Here is a 14,428-nt window from a genome sequence, read left to right on the forward strand (position 1 = left end):
AAGCACTGGGTAGAAGAAGGCAAAATCATGAGAGAGGTGATAGGCAGCTGGAAGAGGAGGCAGAGTGAAACTGGGATGGGGGAAAGGGAGGGGGAGGGAATTACCAGAAGTTAGAGAATTTGATGTTCATGCCAGGGGGCTGGAGGCTACCCAGACGGTATATGAAGTGTTGCTCCTCCAACCTGAGTTTGGCCTCATCATGGCTGTAGAGGAGGCCGTGTATGGACATATCTGAGTGGGAATGTGAAGCAGAGTTGAAGTGAGTGGCAACCGGGAGATCCTGTCTGTTGTGGCGGATCGAGCGGAGGTGCTCGATGAAGCTGTCCCCCAATCTGCATCTGGTCTCGCCGATGTAGAGGAGTCCACACCGGGAGTACCAGATGCAATAGATGACCCCAACAGACTCACAAGTGAAGTGTTGCCTCACCTGGAAGGACTGTCTGGAGCCCGGAATGGTGGTAAGGGGGGAGGTGTAGGGACAGGTGTAGCACTTACGCTTGCAGGGATAAGTACCTGGTGGGAGATCTGTGGGGAGGGACATGTGGACCAGGCAGTCACGGAGGGAATGATCCCTGTGAAAAGCAGAGAGGGGTAGAGAGGGAAAAATGTGCTTAGTGGTGGGGTCCTGTTGAAGGTGGCAGAAATTGCGGAGGATAATATGCTGGATCCGGAGGCTGATGGAGTGATAGGTGAAGACAATGGGAACAACGTCCCCGTTTGGTGATGGGAGGATGGGGTGAGGGCCGAAGTGTGGGAAATGGAGGAGATGCGGGTGAGGGCATCATTGATGACAGTAGAAGGGAAACCACGATCCTGAAAGAAAGAGGACATTTGAGATGTCCTGGAATGGAAAGCCTCATCCAGGGAGCAGATGCGGCGGAGAAAGAGGAACTGGGATTAGGGAATAGCATTTTTGCATTTGGCAGGGTGGGAAGAGGTACAGTCGAGGTAGTTATGAGAATCAGTGGGTTTATAGGAGATGTCAGTGGGCAGTCTGTCTCCAGAGATGGAGACCGGGAGATCAAGAAAGGGGAGAGAAGTGTCCGAGATGGACCAAGTGAATTTGAGGGCTGGGTGGAATTTAGAGGCAAAGTTGATGAAATTGACGAGCTCAGCATGGGTACAGGAAGCAGCACCAATGTAGTCATCAATATAGCAAAGGAAAAGTTGAGGAGCAGTACCAGTATAGATTTGGAGCATAGACTATTCCTCATAAAGAGACAGGAATAGCTGGGGTCCATGTGAATGCCCATACCTACCCCTTTGGTCTGAAGACAGTGGGAAGACCCAAAAGAGAAGTAATTAAGTGTGAGTACCAGTTCCAGTACCAGTCAACTGGAGGAGTGTGGTGGTGTTGGGGAACTGGTGAGGTCGATTGTCCAGAAAGTAGCGGAGGGCTTTGTGGCCTTCTTCATGGGGAATGGAAGTGTATAAGGATTGGACATCCATCGTGAAAATGAGGTGGAACTGGAAGTTATTGAAGAGGTGGAGGGCATGGGATGTATCCCAGATGTAGGTGGGTGGGAAGGGACTGAACTATGGGTGACAAAATGGAGTCCAGGTAGGCAGATACAAGTTCAGTGGGGCAGGAGCAGACTGAAACTATGGGTCTACCGGGACAGTCAGGCTTGTGGATCTTGGGGAGGAGGTAAAATCGAGCAGTGCGGGGTGTGGGAATTGAGAGTTTTTTGGCTGAGGATGGAAGGTCTCCGGGGTTGATAAGGGCGGTGATGGTACGGGAGACAATGGTTTGATGTTTTTTGGGGGGGTCCTGTTCCAGGGGTAAGTAAGAGGAGGTGTCGGAGAGCTGCTGTTTGGCCTCAGTGAGGTAGAGGTCCGTCCGCCAGACTACTACGGCACCTCCTTTGTCTGCAGGTCTGATGGTGAGGTTAGGATTAGTGTGGAGAGAGTGGAGGGCAGTGCGTTCAGAGGGAGTGAGGTTGGAACAGGAGAGAGGAGTGGTGAAGTTGAGACGGTTGATGTCTCGGCAACAGTTGGAGATGAAAAGATCGAGTGAAGGTAGAAGGCTCGGTGGGGGTGTCCAGGAGGAGGAGGGTTGAAGACGGGAGAAGGGATCATCAATGGGGGAGGGGAATACTTGTTAATGTAGTAGGCTTGGAGACGTAGGCGATGGAAGAAGAGTTCAGCAGTATGGCGGGCACGGATCTGACTGAGGTGTGGATGGAGGGGGACAAAAGTGAGGCCCTTGCTAAGGACAATGTTCTGCCTCAGAGGGGACAGTCAGAGGGGGTGGTGAAGACACGGCAAGGGTTGGGGCTGGGGTCAGAGGAGGGTAAAGAGTGGGAGGTCTCAGGAGGGAGAGGGATGTTGGGATATTCAGGGAGAGCGGGCTGAGGGGAGGATGAGGGATCAGAGGAATGGAGGGGGATGAGTGGTGGAGGGAAGGTTGGGAGTCGCGGGGAGGATAGGGGGTAGTAGAAGAATAAGACAAGTGGTAGGACCCAGCGGCAGCAATAACGGTCCTGGTCTGGAAAGGGTCAGGATCTTGGTCCGAGCTGGATCTAGAGCTGGGGGTGTTGGAGCCTGTGGCCTGCAGGGCACCAGAATTGAGGTCCGAGTCAGAAGCGAGCGAGTCCATGGCCTGCCGGGGGCTGATGCCCATGTCCGGGAGGCCGTGGTTCCGGCCAGAGTCAGAGGTGGATGGGTCTTCAGCCTGCTGAAGGCCTGAGAAGTCGAAGTCCGAGGGATTGGGGTCCGGGGTGGAGGTTGTCATCGTCATGGGCTGCAGGTGGGCAAGCTTGTGTTCCTTCTTGGACGTGAGGAAGGAGAAGAGAAGGCGGCTGGAGGCTTCACATTCCCATTCGGATAAGTCCATACACGGCCTCCTCTACTGCCATGATGAGGCCAAACTCAGGTTAGAGGAGCAACACCTCATCTACTGTCTGGGGAGTCTCCAGCCCCTTGGTATGAACATTGAATTTTTAAACTTCCGGTAATTCCCTCCCTCTCCCTTCCCCCATCCCAGTTTCACTCTGCCTCCTCTTCCAGCTGCCTATCACCTCTCATGATTCTGCCTTCTTCTACTACCCATAGGGCTCCTGCCCCCTCCCTCTTCAGTCCTGACGAAGGGTCTGGGCCGGAAACGTTGACTGCTCGTTTCCATGGATGCTGCCCGACCTGCTGAGTTCCTCCAGCGTGTTGTACGTGTTGCATAGAAACATGAAGTATGTTTGTGAGGCTGGTGTTCTGTACTGGGTGTCAGATGTGGAAAGTCCCGGAGACACCCAGCCTCCTGGACGGCCACACCTGCACCAGGTGTGTTGGGCTGCAGCTCCTTAGGGACCACGTTAGGGAACTGGAGATGCAGCTCGATGACCTTCATCTGGTCAGGGAGAGTGAGGAGGTGATAGAGAGGAGCTATAGGCAAGAAGTCACATCAGGGCTTCGGGAGACAGCTAAGTTGGTAACGGTCAGGAGAGGGAAGGGCAAGAGGCAGATACTAGAGTACCCCTGTGGCTGTCCCTCTTAACAATAAGTATTCCTGTTTGGGGAGGGGCGGACTACCTGAGGGAAGCAACAGAGGAAAGGAAGAAGGCAGAAGTAATGGGGACTCTATAGCTACAGGGAGTTGGGAAGGAAGTTGAGAAGCAGGATCTCATTGCCTGAGCCACGTGACAGTGAGTACAGGAATAGGATGAGGTGGAGGGTAAATGTGTGGCTGAGGGATTGGAGCAGGGGGCAGGGATTCAGATTTCTGGATTGTTTGTACCTTCTTTGGGGTAGGTGAGACCTGTACGAAAAGGACGGGTTGCACTTGAATCCAAGGGGGACCAATATCCTGGCAGGGAGGTTTGCTAAGACTATTGGGAAGAGCTTAAACTAGAATTGCTGGGGGTTGGGAACCGAACTGAAGAAATGGAGGAAGGGACGGTTCACTCACAAATAGAGAAAGCTTGGAGACAGTGCAAGAGGGAGGATAGGCAGGTGATAGAGAAGGGATACGCTCAGACCGATGGTTTGAGATGTGTCTATTTCAATCCAAGAAGTATTATGAACAAAATGGATGAGCTTAGTGCATGGAACAGTACTTAGAGCTATGATGTTGTGGCCATTACAGAGACTTGGATGGTGCAGGGGCAGGAATGGTTACTTAGAGTGCCAGGCTTTAGATGTTTCAGAAAGGACAGGGAGGGAGGCAAAAGAGGTGAGGGGCGTGGCATTGCTAGTCAGAGATAGTCTCACAGCTGCAGAGAAGGAGAAAGTGATGGAGGGTTTGTCTGAGTCTCTGGGGGTGGAAGTTAGGAACAGGAAGGGGTCAATGACTCTACTGGGTGTTTTTTAATCGACCACCCAATAGTAACAGGGATATCGAGGAGCAGATGGAGACACAGATTCTGGAAAGGTGTAATAATCACAGGTTTCTCATGGTGGGACATTTTATTTTCCCAAATATTGATTGGCATCTCCCTCGAGCCAAGGGATTTAGATGAGGTGGAGTTTGTTAGGTGTGTTCAGGAAGGTATCTTGACACAATATGTAGATAAGCCTACAAGAGGAGAGACTGTACTTGATCTGGTATTAGAAAATGAACCTGGTTAGGTGTCAGGTCTCTCAGTAGGAGAGCATTTTGGAGATAGTAATCACAATTCTATCTCCTTTAGCATAGCATTGGAGAGGGATAGGAACTGACAAGTTAGGAAAGTGTTTAATTGGAGTAAGGGGAAATATGAAGCTATCAGGCAGGAACTTGGATGCATAAATTGGAAACAGATGTTCTCAGGTATTCTTCATAGGTACGTTCCAATGAGACAGAATGGTAGGGTACAGGAACCGTGGTGTACAAAGGCTATTGAAAATCTTGTCAAGAAGGAAAGGAAAGCTTACGAAAGGTTCAAAAAACTAGGTAATGATAGAGATCTAGATTATAAGGCTAACAGGAAGGAGCTTAAGAATGAAATCAGGAAACCCAGAAGGGGCCATTAGAAGGCCTTGGCAGACAGGATTAAAGGAAACCCCAAGGCCTTCTGCAAGTACGTGAAAAGCAAGAGGATAAGATGTGAGAGAATAGGACCAATCAAGTGTGACAGTGGAAAAGTGTGTATGGAACCGGTGGAGATAGCTGAGGTACTTAATGAAAACTTTGTTTCAGTATTCACTACGGAAAAAGATCTTGGCAATTGTAGGGATGACTTACAGAGGATTAAAAAGCTTGAGTATATAGACATTAAGAAAGAGAATGTGCTAGAGCTTTTGGAAAGCATCAAGTTGGATAAGTCTCTGGGACCAGATGAGATGTACCCCAGGCTACTGTGGGAGGGAAGGGAGGAGATTGCTGAGTCTCTGGTGATGATCTTTGTATCATCATTGGGAATGGAGGAGGTTCCAGAGGATTGGAGGGTTGCAGATGTTCTTACCTTATTCAAGAAAAGGTGTGGTAGAAATAGTTAAAACTAGTGTATAATAGGATACTTGACCATTCTGGAAAAGCTGGGCTTAAGACTGCTGATGCATGTCGAGAATAACCTTGGATGATAAGCACAGTACCAGGAACTCCAGTTAATAAGATACTAGGCCTCTGGAACCTCTGGGCATAAATTATGAGTCTTGATAACAGAAAGCAGGAAGAATTGTTAGACTCGTGCTGAGAGATAATTGAAGTCTTTTAAACGATTGATCATCATGACCGTGGGATGCCAAACAAGGTTATGTGAAGATGTCTGTCTTGCTGTATAAGTATGAGCTCTGTCCAACTTAAAATCAGAGTTCTGGTGGCAGTGGAGACTGCTGCAGACACTCCATGTAATCATGTTAATAAACTCTTAAAATAATACTCCAAGTCACTGGTGTTCTTAGTGCAAACACGAGGAAATCTGCAGATGCTGGAAATTCAAACAACAACACACACAAAATGCTGGTGGAACACAGCAGACCAGACAGCATCTAGAAGGAAAAGGACTGTTGATGTTTTGGGCCGAGACCCTTCGTCGGGACTAACCAATAGGAAAGATAGTAAGAGATTTGAAAGTAGTGGGGGGAGGGGGAAATGCGAAATGATAGGAGGAGACCGGAGGGGGTGGGGTGAAGCTGAGAGCCGGAAAGGTGATTGATGAAAGTGATACACAGCTGGAGAAGGGAAAGGATCATGGGATGGGAGGCCTAGCAAGAAAGAAAGGGGGAGGGGGGAGCACCAGAGGGAGATGGAGAACAGGCAGAGTGATGGACAGAGAGAGTGAGAAAAAGAGGGGGGAAAACTGTATTTATCAGGGATGGGGTAAGAAGGGGAGGAGGGGCATTAATGGAAGTTAGACAGTCAATGTTCATGCCATTGGGTTGGAGGCTACCCAGCCGGTATATAAGGTGTTGTTCCTCCAATCTGAGTGTGGCTTCATCTTGATAGTAGAGGAGGCCATGGATAGACATATCAGAATGGGAATGGGACGTGGAATTCAAATGTGTGGCCATTGAGAGATCCTGCTTTCTCTGGCGGACCGAGAAACCCACCCCCTCCAGTCTTCTCCTATCATTTTGCATTTCCCCCTCCCCCCACTACTTTCAAATCTCTTAGTATCTTTCCTTTCAGTTAGTCCTGACGAAGGGTTTCAGCCCGAAACGTCGACAGCATTTCTCCTTATAGATGCTGCCTGGCCTGTTGTGTTCCACCAGCATTTTGTGTGTGTGGTGTTCTTAGTGATTCCACAACACCAGGAAATTATAGACGAGTGAGTCTTACTTCAATGGTTGGTAAGGTGATCCTGAGAGGCAGGATTTATGAATATTTGGAGAGGCACTATATGAGGGGTGATTGATAAGTTTGTGGCCTAAGGTAAAAGGAGTCAATTTTAGAAAACCTAGCACACTTATGTTTCAACATTGTCCGCTCTTACATTTACACACTTAGTCCAGTAGTCGTTGAGCATACGGATCTTGGACCTGCAGAAGTGGTCCACAGCAGGGGTGATTGATAAGTTCATGGCCTAAGGTGGAAGGAGGTGAGTTATTAACTTCTAATTTTCTGCTTAATCACTCAGAGTTAAACTGCACGTGCATGTAACGAGAGCTGTATAACTCGTCTCCTTCTACTTTATATAACCATATAACAATTACAACATGGAAACAGGCCATCTCAGCCCTTCTAGTCCGTGCTGAACGCTTACTCTCACCTGGTCCCACCAACCTGCACTCAGCCCATAACCCTCCATTCCTTTCCTGTCCATATACCTATCCAATTTTACTTTAAATGACAGTATCAAACCTGCCTCTACCACTTCTACTGGAAGCTCGTTCCACACAGCTACCACTCTGAGTAAAGAAATTCCCCCTTGTGTTACCCCTAAACGTTTGCCCCCCAAACTTTAGGTCGTAAACTTATCAATCACCTCTGCTGTGAACACTTCCTGGCGGTCCTAGATGCTGACTTCTACAAAGAAGGGATCTGTATGCTCCATGACGCTGGACTGTGTATAAATGTAAGAGAGAGTAAATTGACTCCTTCTACCTTAGGCCACAAACTTATCAATCACTCCTCATATGATTAGGAATAGTCAGCATGGCTTTGGCAAAAGCAGGTTGTGCCTTACCAGCCTGATTGAATTTTTTGAGGATGTGACTAAGCACATTGATGAAGGAAGAGCAGTAGATGTAGAGTGTATGGATTTCAGGTACAAGGACAAGGTACCCCATGCAAGGCTTATGGGATCCAAGGGGACATTGCTTTGTGGATCCAGAACTGGCTTGCCCACAGAAGGCAAAGAGTGGTTGTAGGTGGTTCATATTCTGCATGGAGGTCGGTGACCAGTAACATGCCTCAGGGACCTGTTCTGGGACCCTTTCTCTATGATTTTCTTTAATGACCTGGATGAGGAAGTGAAGGGATGGGTTAGTAAATTTACTGACAACACGAAGGATAATGGTGTTGTGGATTCTGTGGAGGGCTGTCAGAGGTTACAGTGGGACATCAATAGGATGTAAAACTGGGCTGAGAGGTGGCAGATGGAGTTCAACCCAGATAAGTATGAGGTGGTTCATTTTGGTAGGTCAAATATGATGGCAGAATATAGTATTAATGGTAAGACTCTCGGCAGTGTAGAGGATCAGAGGGATCTTGGGGTCCGAGTCCATAGGATGATCAAAGCTGTTGCGCATATTGACTCAGTGGTTAAGAACATTGGCCTTCATCAACTGTGGGATGGAGTTCAAGAGTCGAGAGGTAATGTTATGGTTGTATAGGACTCTGTTCAGAACCCACTTGGAGTACTGTACTCAGATCTGGTCACTTCACTACAAGAAAGATGTGGAAACTATAGAAAGGGTGCAGAGGAGATTTACAAGGATGTTGCCTGGATTGGGGAGCATGCCTTATGAGTATAGGTTGAGTGAACTTAGCCTTTTCTCCTTGGAGCAATGGACAATGAGAGGTGACCTGATAGAGGTGTATAAGATGATGAGATGCATTGATCATGTGGATCGTCAGAGGCTTTTTCCCAGGGCTGAAAAGGCTAACAAGAGAGGGTACAGTTTTAAGGTGCTTGGAAGTAAGTACAGAGGAGATGTCGGGTAAGTTTTTACACAGAATGGTGAGTGTGTGGAATGGGCTGCTAGCAATGGTGGCAAAGGCGGATCCGACAGGGTCTTTTCAGAGACTATGGGTAACCCTAGGTAATTTCTAAAGTAAGTGTATGTTCAGCACAGCATTGTGGGCCAAAGGGCCTGTATTGTGCTGTAGTTATTCTGTGTTTCTAATTTTTACTTTGTTGTATGCCCTCTCTTTTGCTTTTACTTTAGCTTTGACTTCCCTTGTCAGCCATCATTGTACTATTTTACCGTTAGAGTATTTCTTCATTTTTGGAATATTAGTGTCCTGTACCTTACTTATTTTTCCATTGCTGCTCTGCTGTCATGCTTGCCAGCAGCTCCTTCCAATTTACTTTGGCCAACTTCTCTCTCGTACCACTGTAATTTCCCTTACTCCACCGAAATACTGAAGTGTCAGACCTTACTTTCTCCCTATCAGATTTCAAGTTAATCTCAAGCATATTGTGATCACTGGTTCCTCAGGGTTCTTTTACTTTAAGCTTCCTAATTGCCTCTGGTTCATTACATACACCCAATCCAGTATAGCCGATCCCCTAGTAGGCTCAACAACAAACTGCACTAAAAAGCCATCTCTTAGGCATTCAACACACTCACTCTCCTGAGATCCATTACCAACCTGTTTTTTCCAATCGACCTGCATGTTAAATCTCCTATGACTACCATAACATTGCCCTTTTAACCATATAACCATATAACAATTACAACACGGAAACAGGCCATCTCGGCCCTTCTAGTCCGTGCCGACGCTTACTCTCACCTAGTCCCACTGGCCCGCACTCAGCCCATAACCCTCCATTCCTTTCCTGTCCCTATACCTATCCAATTTTACTTTAAATAACAATACTGAACCTGCCTCTACCACTTCTACTGGAAGCTCATTCCACACAACTACCACTCCCTGAGTAAAGAAATTCCCCCTCGTGTTACCCTTAAGCTTTTGCCCCCTAACTCTCAACTCATGTTCTCTTGTTTGAATTTCCCTTACCCTCAAAGGAAAAAGCCTATCCACGTCAACTCAATCTATCCCCCTCATAATTTTAAATACCTGTATCAAGTCCCCCCCAACCTTCTACGCTCCAAAGAATAAAGACCTAATTTGTTCAGCCTTTCCCTGTAACTTAGGCGCTGAAACCCAGGTAACATTCTAGTAAATCTTCTCTGTACTCTCTCTATTTTGCTGATATCTTTCCTATAATTTGGTGACCAGAACTGTACACAATACTCCAAATTTGGCCTTACCAATGCCTTGTACAATTCTAACATTACATCCCAACTCCTATACTCAATGCTCTGATTTATAAAGGCCAGCATACCAAAAGCTTTCTTCACCACCCTATCCACATGAGATTCCACCTTCAGGGAAATATGCACCATTATTCCTAGATCACTCTGTTCTACTGCATTCTTCAATTTACCATGTATGTCCTATTTGGATTATTCCTACCAAAATGTAGCACCTTACACTTATCAGCATTAAACTCTATCTGCCATCGTTCAGCCCACTCTTCTAACTGGCCTAAATCTCTCTGCAAGCTTTGAAAACTTACTTCATTATCCACAACGCCACCTACCTCAGTATCATCTGCATACTTACTAATCCAATTTATCACCCCATCATCCAGATCATTAATGTATATGACAAACAACACCGGACCCAGTACAGATCCCTGAGGCACACCACTAGTCACCAGCCTCCAACCTGACAAACAGTTATCCACCACTACTCTCTGACATCTCCCATCCAGCCACTGTTGAATCCATTTTACTACTTCAATATTAATACCTAACGATTGAACCTTCCTAACTAACCTTCCATGCGGAACCTTGTCAAAGGCATTACTGAAGTCCATATAGACAACATCCACTGCTTTACCTTCGTCAACTTTCCTTGTAATCTCTTCAAAAATTTAAATAAGATTTGTCAAACATGACCTTCCATGCACAAATCCATGTTGACTGTTCCTAATTAGACCCTGTCTATCCAGATAATTATATATACCATCTCTAAGAATACTTTCCATTAATTTACCCACCACTGACGTCAAACTGACAGGCCTATAATTGCTTGGTTTACTCTTAGAACCCTTTTTAAACAATGGAACAACATGAGCAATACGCCAATCCTCTGGCACCATCCCTGTTTCTAATGACATTTGAAATATTTCTGTCAGATCCCTTGCTATTTCTACACCAACTTCCCTCAAGGTCCTAGGGAACATCTTGTCAGGATCCGGAGATTTATCCACTTTTATATTCCTTAAAAGTGCCAGTACTTCCTCCTCTTTAATCGTCATAGTTTCCATAACTTCCCTACTTGTTTCCCTTATCTTACACAATTCAATATCCTTCTCCTTAGTGAATACCGCAGAAAAGAAATTGTTCAAAATCTCCCCCATCTCTTTCGGCTCCACACATAGCTGTCCACTCTGATTCTCTAAGGGACCAATTTTATCCCTCACTATCCCTTTGCTATTAATATAACTGTAATCCTTTGGATTTATTTTCACCTTACTTGCCAAAGCAACCTCATATCTTCTTTTAGCTTTTCTAATTTCTTTCTTAAGATTCTTCTTACATTCTTTATATTCCTCGAGCACCTCATTTACTCCATGCTGCCTATATTTATTATAGATCTCCCTCTTTTTCCTAACCAAGTTTCCAATATCCCTTGAAAACCATGGCTCTCTCAAACTTTTAACCTTTCCTTTCAACCTAACAGGAACATAAAGATTCTGTACCCTCAAAATTTCACCTTTAAATGACCTCCATTTCTCTATTACATCCTTCCCATGAAACAAATTGTCCCAATCCACTCCTTCTGAATTCTTTCGCATCTCCTTAAAGTTAGCCTTTCTCCAATCAAAAATCTCAACCCTGGGTCCAGTCCTATCCTTCTCCAGAATTATATTGAAACTAATGGCATTGTGATCACTGGACTCAAATTGCTCCCCAACACATACATCTGTCACCTGACCTATTTCATTCCCTAACAGAAGATCCACCACTGCCCCTTCTCTAGTCGGTACTTCTATGTCTTGCTGCAAAAAACTATCCTGCACACATTTTACAAACTCCAAACCATCCATCCCTTTTACAGTATGTGCTTCCCAGTCTATGTGTGGAAAATTAAAATCTCCTACATCACAACCTTGTGCTTACTACAAATATCTGCCATCTCCTTACAAGGCGATTTTTACTTTTCCTTTTGACTTGCCTTTTCTATTTCTGGTTGTAGTTGTGGACTGTTGGGACTGTTGGGAGGCCTGTATATAACAGTCATTAACGTCCTTTTACCCTTGCAGTTCCTTAACTCAACCCACAAGGATTCAACATCTCCCGATCCTATGTCACATCTTTCTACTGATTTGATGCCATTCTTTACCAGTAGAGCCACATCACCCCCTCTGCCTACCTTCCTATCTCTCCGATATAACGTGTAACCTTGGACATTCAGCTCTCAACTACAACCATTCTTTAGCCACAATTCAGTGATGGCTACAACATACCAGGCAATCTGTAATAGTGCAACAAGGTCATCCACTTTATTTTTTATACTACGCACATTTAGGTACAACACCTTGAGTACCGATCCTTTCGGATTCTGCATCCCTAATGTTTTGGTACTCAGCCTGTCGGCTGCAACTAAGACCCATCACTTGCCTGTCCTTCCTGATAGTCTGACTGCACACTATCTTTACGTTTTTATTGTCCGTCCTATCCTGAGTCCCTTCCAGTTCCCAACCTCTCCCCTCCACCAAATTAGTTCCCCAGCAGCTCTAACAAACCTGCCCACAAGAATATAGCCCCTCGGGTTCAGGTGCAATCCATCCTTTTTGGATGGGTCTTACCCCCCCCCCCCCGAAGAGATCTCAGTGGTCTGAAGCCCTGCCCCCTGCACCAGCTTCTCAGCCACACATCCTGCTCCTACCTGTGGCATAGGCAGCAATCCAGAAAATACTTCCTGGGAGGTCAGGACCTCTTTGCTTTTCCTTCCTATGTCATTGGTACCGATAAGTACCAAGACATTTGGCTGCTCTCCCTCCCTCTCCAAAATGTATGGACATGATCTGAGATGTCCCTGGCCCTGGCACCTGGGAGACAACATACCATCTGGGAGTCTCATTCACATCCACAGATTCTCCTTCCTGTTCCCCTCACCATTGAGTCCCCTGTCACTACTCCCTTTTTCTCTTCTGCACCACGGACCAATGCTCAGTGCCTATAACACTGCCGCCGTGGCATTTTCCTAGGAGCTCATCCCCCGCAGAACTATCCAAAGCGGTATACTTATTTTTGAGGGGAGTAGACACAGGTGTGCTCTGCTGTACCTGCCTCTTTCTGTTTCTCCTGCCAGTCACCAGCTACTCGCCTCCTGTAACTGGGGTGACTGCTTAGCTGTAGTTTTGATCAGTTAACTCCTCACTCTCCCGTGCAAGCTGAAGATCATCCAGTTGCTGCTCCCGATCCATAACACGGTCTTCAAGGAGCTGCAGCTGGATGCACTTCACACAAATGTAGTTCCCCAGAAGACTGGGACTCCCAGTTCTCCAACATCCAGCACAAAGAGCACACCACAGCCATTTAAATGGTAGAGTACAAGATTAAAAAGACAAAAAGGAAATCTTAACAGACAAATAACACAGAGCTAACACCCCGAAACCTCTTTTAAGCAAAGCCTGTCACTTCTACTCTTGACGCTGGCCTACTGCCAATAATGGCCACTCTGCTTATCCTTTCTGTACTTTTATTTAGTTTGCAGAGCTCTGATGCCACTGATGGGCCCCACACAATGAACAAACACTCACAAAGCTCTCTTTTTAAATAATCGCTGCCAACCTGCGAGAAACACCTCTTTGTAGAGCTCTGTTGATGCTGCTGATAGGCCCCGTACAATAGATATATTCTATTTGGTTTGCCTCAACATGATGACCTGAACATCGAGTTCTCTAACTCCCAGTGACTTTCCCCTCCCCCTTCACTCTTCAAAGTCAAGTTCAAAGTTCAGCAAGGCATTTGATAAGGTACCCCAAGCAAGGCTAATTGAAAAAGTAAGGAGGCATGGGATCCAAGGGAACATTGCTTTGTGGATCCAGAACGGCTTGCCCACAGAAAGCAAAGAGTGTTTGTAGACAGGTCACATTCTGCATGGGGGTCAGTGATCAGTGGTGTGGCTCGGGGATCTGTTCTGGGACCCATTTGTGCCATTTTTCCATTCATGATTTTCTTTTTTCTTGGAATATGTTTTTCCTGCACTCTCCTTATTTCTTGTAGGAATTTCATCCAATTCTGCTCTATTGTCCCTCCATCGAGCTTACTTTTCCAATCAGCTTGGGCCAGTTCCTCTCTCATACCACCGTAATTTCCTTTGTTCCACTGAACTATCCACTATCGATGTTCCACTATCGATACACCTGATACTAGCTTCTCCTTTTCAAATTTGAAACTGAACTCAATCATATTATGATCACTACTTCCAAGGGTTCCCATTACCTCTAGCTCCCTAATCGCCTCAGATTCATCACACAGCACCCAGTCCAAAACAGCCGATCCCCTGGTGGGTTATGGACAAGCTGCTCCAAAAAGCCATCCTGTAGGCATTCTACAACTCCCTCTCCTGAGATCCAGTATCTTCCTGACTTTCCCAATCCACTTTCATATTAAAATCCCCCACAATTATCTTGACATTATCCTTCTGACACACTTTTTCTATTTCCAGCTGTAACTTGTAGTCCACATCCCGGCTGCTGTTTGGAGGCCTGTATATAACTGCTATTAGTGTCTTTTTACCCTTGTCATTTCTTAACTCAACCCATCAGGATTCTACATCTTCTGATCCTATGCCCCATTCTTTCTAGTGATTTGATATCGTTGCTTA

The 14,428-nt window shown here is 46.2% G+C and overlaps 1 protein-coding gene across 1 annotated transcript in view; it reads right to left on the minus strand.

Annotated features, from left to right (window-relative positions):
• Positions 1-14,428, minus strand: part of ncf1 (neutrophil cytosolic factor 1) — a 127,777-nt gene that overhangs the window by 104,857 nt on the left and 8,492 nt on the right. The window lies entirely within an intron of this gene.

The sequence above is a fragment of the Hypanus sabinus genome, chromosome 6 (genome assembly GCF_030144855.1).
Source record: "Hypanus sabinus isolate sHypSab1 chromosome 6, sHypSab1.hap1, whole genome shotgun sequence".
Lineage (NCBI taxonomy): Eukaryota > Metazoa > Chordata > Chondrichthyes > Myliobatiformes > Dasyatidae > Hypanus > Hypanus sabinus.